The sequence below is a fragment of the Pelodiscus sinensis genome, chromosome 3 (genome assembly GCF_052426305.1).
Source record: "Pelodiscus sinensis isolate ZL-2025 chromosome 3, ASM5242630v1, whole genome shotgun sequence".
Lineage (NCBI taxonomy): Eukaryota > Metazoa > Chordata > Testudines > Trionychidae > Pelodiscus > Pelodiscus sinensis.
In genome coordinates this window covers 160,170,061-160,180,066 of record NC_143054.1, presented here as the reverse complement: position 1 = coordinate 160,180,066, position 10,006 = coordinate 160,170,061, and positions in this window count along the sequence as shown.

Here is a 10,006-nt window from a genome sequence, read left to right as displayed (position 1 = left end):
GAAAATTGGACTTCAAAGGAAGGTAGCGAGTACCAGAGAGCTGGCTGGAAGGTAGAGCAGAAAGCTCTGTGTGGTTGGAGGAAAACCTGGAGCAGGCAGAGGTCTGTGGAAGGTTTCAGGTAGGAGAGCCTGGGGTTGCTGCTTGGGAAAGGAGCCCAGAAAGGAGGGGCTGAGAGGAAAGATGGAAAGGAGCCTGGAAAAGACCAAAGCTAAACCCAAAAGGTGGGCAGAAAAGTGCTGGAATTAGAAGCTAAACTCTTAGAAAGGAGGACCTAGGTAAGTGTGAGACTGGGACAAATACTTTTATTTTTGGTTTTTGGACTAGGAATAACCCAGACGGGGGACTTTTGTTAATGATTTATCTGAAGGGCAAAATCACTGCAATAAATCACCTCTATAGCTGCAGAAGGCTGAGGTATGTAGTAGGGAAATGAACCGAGGCAGAGCGCTACAACAGTGGGTCTTGCTGAGAGCAGGACAGTGAGTCATATAACTTCTTTCTCATATAAACACTGGCCAGCTCTGTGAAGTGGGTGGGCACATTTGTTGGACTTTCAGAATTTGCATCCTTTTGAACTGGCAACTCTGACACGCTGACCAATGACAATAGAAATGTAGCCGTGTTGGAATGACACGTAGGCCACATAATCTTGCAACAAGAGCCACACACTCAGTTAGCACCCGTGCTGAGGTTTGATTTAAGTGGGACTGTGTATAGGCATTAAGGTCAACTGGCACAGATCAGATTATAGGATTATAGTTTTACTGGGGCAGAGTTCTGCATATGCATATCAAAGCAGCAACCTTACCTAAGCTCAGTAATGATGCCTAACTACTAAGGAGGCCAACATAATTTAGACCAGTCAATTGAACTAGTGGCACTAAAGACCTAAAATGTTTTAGAACTGGTAAAGATTACTCTTATCCAGAACCTGTCAAAATATGATAACCCCACTTAGGCTACATCTACATAGAGGAGCTACCTCCGGTATCCTGAAATAGCTATTCCGCATCTTAAGAGCAAACCCGTTATAGTGAAATATAGCAGGCTTACTATTCCAATGTCCCTGTAAACCTCATTGCACGAGGGATAAGGGACGTTTTGGTATAGCACCTTATTTTGAAATTTGGTGCTATGTAGACAGCGTCAAATTTTGAAATAAGCTATTTTGAAAAAACATTGAAATAAGCTACGCAATTTGCGTAGCACAAATTGCATAGCTTATTTCAAGGTAAGGGTGTTGTATTAAAGCCCCGTGCCAGGAATTGGCACAGCAATAGGAAAGGACTTAGACCAACTGCAAAAGTGTTCAGCTTTTAAATGTTATTTGTCATAAAACAGGCAAGACTGGGTGTACAGTATTCTGTAGTTTCTAAATGTTTTGAATCAATTTCTGCTTTACTGTGTTCAAGACATATTCTCACAGCTATTCCCAACCCTCCAAAAACACCAGCAAAAGCCACTGTTTTGGCATGTGAATAGCAATGTTGCCAACTCTTGCAATTTTATTCCAAGTCTCATGATAGTTGGTGTTTCTGCTAAAGGCCCAATTGTTTGAATCATGTGACTGTAAGAATCCGTTTTCATTAGGGAGAAAAAAAATCAGCTTTCATAGTTGTGTAGAAAAGCTGGAAAACATGACCTGAGTGCACTCTAAAGACTCAAACCAGAAGGCAAAGGAAAAGAAGCCAAAAAGTATTTAAGAAAGCAAAACCCATCTTGTGGTGCTTTAGTTAGGGGGTCCTGACTAATTCTGAGCTCTGAGGCTATGTTTACACTGCAGGCTTCTTGAGCAAGAATGGCCATTCTTGTGCAAAAACTTGCAGAGCGTCTACACTGCACGCGTGTTCTTGTGCAATTTACAGTAAGGCATTTGAACAGAGGGCTGCTTGTGCAAGAGTTATTCCTCTCCCCATGAGGAATAAGTCCTCTTGTACAAGAAGGTAGTGTGGACAGGCAACAGGGGTTTCTTGCGCAAGAAACCCCTCTGGCTGAAATGGCCATCAGAGCTTTCCTGCGCAAGAGAGTGTCCGCACTGCCATGAATGCTCTTGCACAAAAGCACATCTCTTGCGCAAAACAGTTCTTGCGCAAAACAGTAGCCAACAGTGTAGACGTAGCCTGAGAGTAGGCAGTACAGCATTGATGGGCAACCTAGGTTAGTGAGTGGGCCTCATGAATGACCCTCCTTCATCTCAGTGGGCCGCAAGATTGTTGTAACGAACATGGTCTCCCAGGACAGGGTAGTTTTGCTAACTGTGCTTATGTACCTAGAATTTGCAGGGCATGCGGACTGAACCGTAGCAGCACTTTGATTGGATGCAGACTGAGGCTATGTCTACACTACAGAGTTTTTTTCGGAAAAAATGGCTGTTTTTCCGAAAAAAATTCACTTATGTCCACACTGTAATCATGTTCTTTTGAAAAAAAAATCGAAAGAAGAGGTTTTTTTCCGACATTGGAAAATCTCTTTCTATGAAGGAGAAGCCTTTTTCTGAAAGAGCTCTTTCAGAAAAAGGCATGTGTGGATGGAGAAGAGGGAGTTCTTTCAAAAGAAGAGGAAAGAGGAAAAAGCACAGGTGTCCTGGTGGCCACTCCATCCATAGTAATCACAGCTTAAATGCAAGAGAGCGTCCATTCAGTGTGGACTCTTATCTTTCAAAAAAGCAGATCGCTTTTTCAATGCACTTTTTCTGTGTAGATGCTCTCTTTCAAAAGAAGTTTTTTTGGAAGATCTCTTACGGAAAAGCTTCTTCTGAAAGATGCCTGCAGTCTAAACATATCCCGAGTGCCCAGCTCCCACAGTCAATCTTATGTACAGTCTGCACACACCTTACTTCATGTACACTTGCTTTACGTGCATGCCGCTTTAGTAATACCTGTAGGAAAAAAACTATGTGGATTAAAACTAATGGAATATGGGAATCCTGTATATTGGCAGAGATAAACAAAACATCTTGTGATGGCCACAGGCTGCCCACCACAGCAGTACAGACATACTGAAACAGCATCCTCTGCATGCTGGAGCTCCCCCGAGTGTTGCAACAGCACTGAACCTAGAAAGTCTGAGCGTGATCCACTGTTGTCTTAAGACTCCCTGATCTGTCTTATTCCTCCCAGCCTCTTCCCAAACAGTAGCCCTGGCACAGGAGACCCCAGCAGAAGCCTGAGAGCAGGAAGCACCACCCCTGTTCTTGCTTTCTCTTCAAGAGCCTCAGGTAAAGCAATCCCTAGCTTTTGTGGCCAAAGTAATTCTTAGTAGCTCAAAGAAGTGGGAATTGCAAGCTGCCCTCTCTCCATCCCTGCTCTGGGCCCTGTATCAACACAGGATGAGTTCCTGTCCACATGCTTTGTTTTTTAAGCACCTGGGAGAATTGTTCTGTTGATTCACCACCTTGAGGCTGTCTACATTGGTGGGTTCTTGTGCATGAACTCTTGCATAAGAACACGTCCACACAGCCATATGCTTTTGCGCAAGAGCGTCCATGGCAGTGTGGACGCTGTCTTGCGCAAGAAAGCTTTAATGGCCATTTTAGCCATAGGGCTTTCTTGCGCACGAAACCCCTACCACGTGTCCACACTGCCCTCTTGCGCAAGAGCTCTTGAGCAAGAGGGCTTACACTTGTTAGAGAAGAGGGTAGCTCTTGCTCAAAAAGCCCTCTCTTCCCACACTTTACTGTAAATCTTCTTGCACAAAAGCAAGAGGGCCATGTGGACGCTCTGTGGGTTATTGCGCAAGAACAGCTGTTCTTGCACAATAACCCACCAGTGTAGACATAGCCCCAGAGTGCAGGAAAGGCAAGTCATATCTGTGCAAAAGGAAAAGCCTTTTCATGAGGATTCTAGGCTCGCCAAGTGTGAGGGGAAGGGATGGGATACAGCTCTCACTGGAGTCTCACACCCTGCCCACATACGAGAGCCACAGCCACAAAAACTGCGGCAGAAAGTCCACGGTAATGTATGCTGTTTTCCCTGTGGTCCCTTACCACTGAGTGGGTAGTTTTCAGAATGGAGGGGGTAACTAGTGGTGTCCCCGAAGGGTCAGTCCTAGGACCAATCCTATTCAACTTATTCACACATGATCTAGAGAAAGGCGCAAGCAGTGAGGTAGTAAAGTTTGCGGATGATACTAAACTGTTTAAGATAGTCAAGACAGAAACAGACTGTGAAGAACTTCAAAAAGATCTCACAAAATTAAGTGATTGGGCAACAAAATGGCAAATGGAGTTTAATGTGGATAAGTGTAAAGTAATGCATGTTTGAAAAAATAACCCCAACTATACATATAGTATGATGGGGGCTAATTTGGCTACTACAAATCAGGAAAGAGATCTTGGAGTTATCTGAAAACGTCCACACAGTGTGCTGTGGCAGTCAAAAAGGGAAATAGAATGTTAGGAATTATTAAGAAAGGGATAGAAAATAAGACACAGAATAGCTTACTGCCCCTGTATAAAACTATGGTACGCCCACATCTTGAATACTGTGTACAGATGTGGTCTCCCCACCTCAAAAAAAATATTTTGGCCTTGGAAAGGGTTCAGAAAAGGGCAACTAAAATGATTAGGGGTTTGGAACAGGTCCCGTATGAAGAGAGGCTAAAGTGACTGGGACTTTTCAATTTAGAAAAGAGGAGACTGAGCGGGGATATGATAGAGGTATATAAAATCATGAGTGGTCTGGACGGGGTGAATAGAGAAAAGTTATTCATTAGTTCCCATAATAGAAGGACTAGACGACACCAAATGAAATTAATGGGTAGCAGGTTTAAAATTAATAAGCGAAAGTTCTTCTTCACACAGGCTACGTCTACACTGGCATGATTTTCCGGAAATGCTTGTAACGGAAAAATTTTCCGTTAAAAGCATTTTCGGAAAAGCGCATCTAGATTGGCATGGACGCTTTTCCGCAAAAAGTGCTTTTGCGGAAAAGCGTCCTGCCAATCTAGACGCGCTTTTCCGCAAAAAATCCCCGATCGCCATTTTCGCGATAGGGGCTTTTTTGCAGAAAACAAATCTCTGCTGTCTACACTGGCCCTTTTGCGCAAAAGTTTTTCGGAAAAAGACTTTTGCCCGAATGGGAGCAGCATAGTATTTCCGCAAAAGCACTGACAATCTTACATGAGATCGTCAGTGCTTTTGCGGAAATTCAAGCGGCCAGTGTAGACAGCTGACAAGTTTTTCCGCAAAAGCAGATGATTTTGCGGAAAAACTTGCCAGTCTAGACACAGCCACAGCGTATAGTCAAACTGTGGAACTCCTGGCCAGAGGAGGCTGTGAAGGCTAGAACTACAACAGTGTTTAAAGAGAAGCTAGATAATTTCATGGAGGTTAGGTCCATAAAAGGCTATTAGCCAGGGGGTAGGAATGGTGTCCCTGGCCTCTGTTTGTCAGAGGCTGGAGACGGATGGCACGAGACAAATCGCTTGATCATTGTCTTCGGTCCACCCCCTCTGGGGCACTTGGTGCTGGCCACTGTCAGAAGACAGGCTACTGGGCTAGATGGACATTTGGTCTGACCCAGTACAGCCATTCTTATGTTAGTTGAGGAAGTCCTAGAAGCATGAACAGTGCTTTCAGGGAGCTAGAGAGGCCAGTCAACTATAGGGAGGCAAAGATCATCCCTATAGAAACCACTTGCTTACTGTGAATGCCTTGAGATTTTCAGTGTTGGGACAAAGCCCTATTCCTCTTCTAAAAGGGCTTGATGTGGGGGAACCTATGTCCCCACTCATTCTCATTTGTCTATACTGGATAGACATGAGGACTGCAAGAATGGATTGGAAAACAGTCAACATGGAGTTGCTAATGCACTGTCACTTTAATATGTAGCACTGTGGCAGAGTCCCTACTCAGGCCCCTTAGTCTGGGACACCTTCTGGTCCACACATCAGCCAGAGAGCCTTCTGGTGCAGTCACCCAGGCTTTTATGCTCAGTTCCCATCACCTTCTATTTACAAAGTTTACAGTCAAGTTAGACAGGTCCTCCATCTATCTGGGAGCACACTGAGACACACCCTGGCTCCCCCCCCCGCCCAAGCTTCCTTCCTCTGCCTTATACAGCCCTCCCCCAGTGAGGCCCATAGCTGGTTCTAATAGCCCTTCAGGCCTGGGCTTGCTCAGCTGTTTCCCTCAGCCTCTTTAGCCAGGCTACAGTGGCAGAGCTCTGGCTTAGCCAGAAGTCTGTCACAAGCACTCATCAGCTTCTTCCACCAAAGGATGTGGAAGTGTTTGCAATAGTAAATAAAATGTCTTCAGATATGGAATCTGAGGTAATTGGCAAGGTTAATACAGGGACGTATAGTTTGGCCCATAGCTACTCTCCTCTCCTTGGTTTTTATCCCCTTTGGATAGTTATACACATTTACATCTCTTCTTTAACTGGCTACAGCTCACCACGTTCCTTTAAATGACTCACATAGGTCAGTCCTGCTAGAGACACTCGAGTTTCACATAATGGAAGGCAAGCAGTTTGGGGCACAGTACCCATTTCAGTGGTTCTCATTCAAACAAGAGCTATCAAGGCAATAACATCTACACCCTCACTGCCCACCCTGCTCTCTGCATTGAGCTGATCTTGGCATAGAAGATTCCAAGTCTTGCCCTCAGTTTTACTAATGTAAGGTGTTAGTAACAAAGCTAAGCCTATGTCTACTAGATCGTTTCTATCCTATAATTCATAGCATGCGAAATGGAGTCATCCAGTTACTTTTGCCCTTCCCAGAACTGTTTTGATTTCCATCAGCTGTTTTGATTCTAAGAACTGCAAGAAGCTCACTCATGGGACCTACTGGCTGAGAGAGATTTTTTGTTTTTTAACATGACACCCACAGACTCAGCAAGACTTTCAGTAAATTGGTGATGATTTTCATCATTATTATGACATTCGCCAGTTATCAATATGTCTAAATTTTGGACAAAAATCAAATTATTCCTTCAGAGGTGAATGTCATAGACTGGAAAATCAGTATTGTGGAGGTGCCGGTACTGAGTACTGGGCAGTACTGTCCCAAAAAAGGCTCTGGGGATTTCTTTTGGCTTTGCTGATTTAAATGCTGTTTAGTTTAGTTCCAGTGAAGCTGACAGGATGATGCACATGAATAAGGCAATCAGGATTTGGGGCCAAGCCTGCTCCAACTGATATCAATGGCAAAATTCCTATGGTCTTTCATGGGAGCAGCAGCAACCTTAGGATAAAAGGAAGTACAAGTTTTAAAAATACACATTTTATACAAAAAGAGTTCTTAGGAATGATGTGGATAGTGGATTCTTCCTTTTCAGACGGGACCTGCCTGGACACAGTGCCATCCAGCACAGAAGTGGAGGAGAGGATCTGGGCTTAGGAATTCAACTTATCTATTAGCATTCATCTTATGTCTGGGTATTGTCTACATAGGAGCTGGGAGGGGGCTTTCCACACACAGGCCTTGCCTCCTCTTTTCAGGAGATCAGTGCTGCAGAGATTGATCTCCCGGGGTTTGATTTACTGGGTCTAGTAAATCAACCACTGATTATGTTCCCATTGACTCTGGTACTCCACTGTTTGCAAGGAGTAAGGGAAGTCAGTGAAAGAGTTTCTCACATCAACCTCCTGCAGTGGGGATGCCATGGAAATTTGACCTAAAGTATGTCAACTCCAGCTATGCTAGTCATGCAGCTGGAGTTGCGTATCTTAGTTTGACTTTCTCCCTTGGGCTACATCTAGACTGAAAGCCTTTTTCGAAAGAGGCTTTTTCAAAAGATACTTTCGAAAAAGCCTCTTACGTAAAAGAGTGTCTAGACTACAATTGGTACTTTCAAAAAAGCAAGCTGCTTTTTCGAAAGAGAGCACCCAGGCAGTCTGGATACTCTTTTTAGAAAAAGCACAGTTTGCATTACATAGCACGTTTTTTTGAAAGAGCACTTTTGAAAAAAGGCATTATTCTTCATAAAACGAGGTTTTCCGCAGTTGAAAAAACTGCCGCGTCCTTTCGATTTACTATCAAAAGAATGTGGCAGCAGTCTAGACGCAGGGGAGTCTTTTTTCGAAAAAACCATGTAGTCTAGACACATCCCTAGTGTAAACCTGGCCACACAATCCTGCCCAACACCCTAGGTACATACTCAAGCAGTGAGCCTATGCAACTGTGGATGCACACTAGCTCCACTCAAGTGTCTGTCTATTGTCACTGGGAGGCAACCTCCCAGTTGTTGTGTATGTCGCCTCTGTGTCTGGTCCTTTGTATCTCGTAAAAGAGATCCTTAGAGCACACACTAGGGGGCAGAGGTCCTTCTGTGTATGGATTTCCATCTGCAGCAGAACCTGTTGTACACGTTGCTGCTTTGCGGTCTGTAACCTTTCATGAACATCTCTAAGGTGTATTTTATCAAACACATGTGAAATTCATCGTCTGCTTCACTTTTATGGGAAGTTAATCTGTAAAATGTCTTCTGCAAAATTCCTGGCACTATTTAATGCTGTTGTTTCAAAATTGCATTCCATTTGCCTGATTCTGATATGCTAGTCAGAAGTGCCTAATTCAGCACTACTTTTCTAACCTTTTGTCTGGTGCAATAGATCTCACCAAGATTTCTCAAATAAACCTCATCTGAAGGTTCTCTCTCAGGGTATGTCTAGACTGCATGGCTCCGTTAACGGAGCCATGTAGATGAGTTTACTAGACAAAGTAAAATGAAACGGCGATTTAAATAATCACCGCCTCATTTACATCAAAATGGCCGCTGCGCTGATTAGCTGTTTTGCAGCACAGTGGGGCAGTCTGGATGCGCTGCGGTCAACAAGGGAAGCCTTTGTCGACCGCTTCAGTATGCCTCGTGAAATGAGGTATCCAGACATTTTCCTATATCTAGTAAACTCATCTACATGGCTCTGTCAACAGAGCCATGTAGTCTAGACATACCCTCAGGTACAGCAATGAGCACTAGAAGTGTGTTTATATTAGCAGCCAATTTTTTTGTGTCTCCCCTCTTTGAAGCAGCAGGTTCAAATGACGTGTCTTGTCTATCTTAGGAATCCCATCCTTGACCCAGTTCAGCAAGGTCCATAAGCATGTGCATAACTTTAAGCATATGAGTTGCCCTATTTACTTTATTGATTGAAGTTATGTATGTACTAAAGTAACTTGCTGGATTGGGCCCTTTGGTGCAGCTGAACTGATGGTAGGAATCTGAGCTATTGTGTTTTGTTTTCATGGGGGATATTTTGACTTTCATAAAATAACAATCTAGACTTTGATTTCAATGCTATTTGAGTCCCAGGTCTGAAGTTCACCCACTTCTCCACATTGAATCCAAAGGAATTCCATTGATTAATGCTATACTATTTCTTTGGCTCTGTGATGGGGAGTACGTGCCCCGCACTGGGGAGGCTATTCAGGCCCTGCTGGGCAGAGAAGACCCCTCCCCCACAGCCCTGCTAGGTATGCTCCGCCTCCAGGCCCAGTATAAAGGCCGAAGGAGTAGCTCAGTTGGAGCTGACCTCTGGAGGGGAAGGAGCTCCTGCCAGATCACAGGAGTAGCTGCCCTTGCTGCCGGAGCTTCAGCTGGAACAACAGCCACAACCCCCATGCGGACAGCAGCCGCTACACTGATTACGGCCAGCTGCTGCCGCACCAGATCCCATGCCAGATACCGTAGTGGTATCCATCCACACAGGTGGGGACTACACCTGCCAGAGGAGTGGGGTAGGAAGCAGCCCAGGGCGGGGAACGGGAGAAGCCCCGGCAGACTTGGCGTGTTTTGGGAGGAAGTCTCTGCTGAGCCAGTGGTGGAAACTGCCAACCACTGATAGGGTCTTGGCCTGGGGCCTGGCGGAGAGGGAGGGTCCAGGCCCCCCTACGCCACCACACCCTTACATTCTGAAAAGCGACATTAGAGACTCAGCTGTTGGGCCACATTGATCCCTGGACTGGGGGGAACTAGAGGCTTGGCCACTGGACCATATTGACCCCCAGAATGGGGGGAGCTAGAGACTCGGCTGTGAGGTCTGCAACCCCGTAGCTGCCATA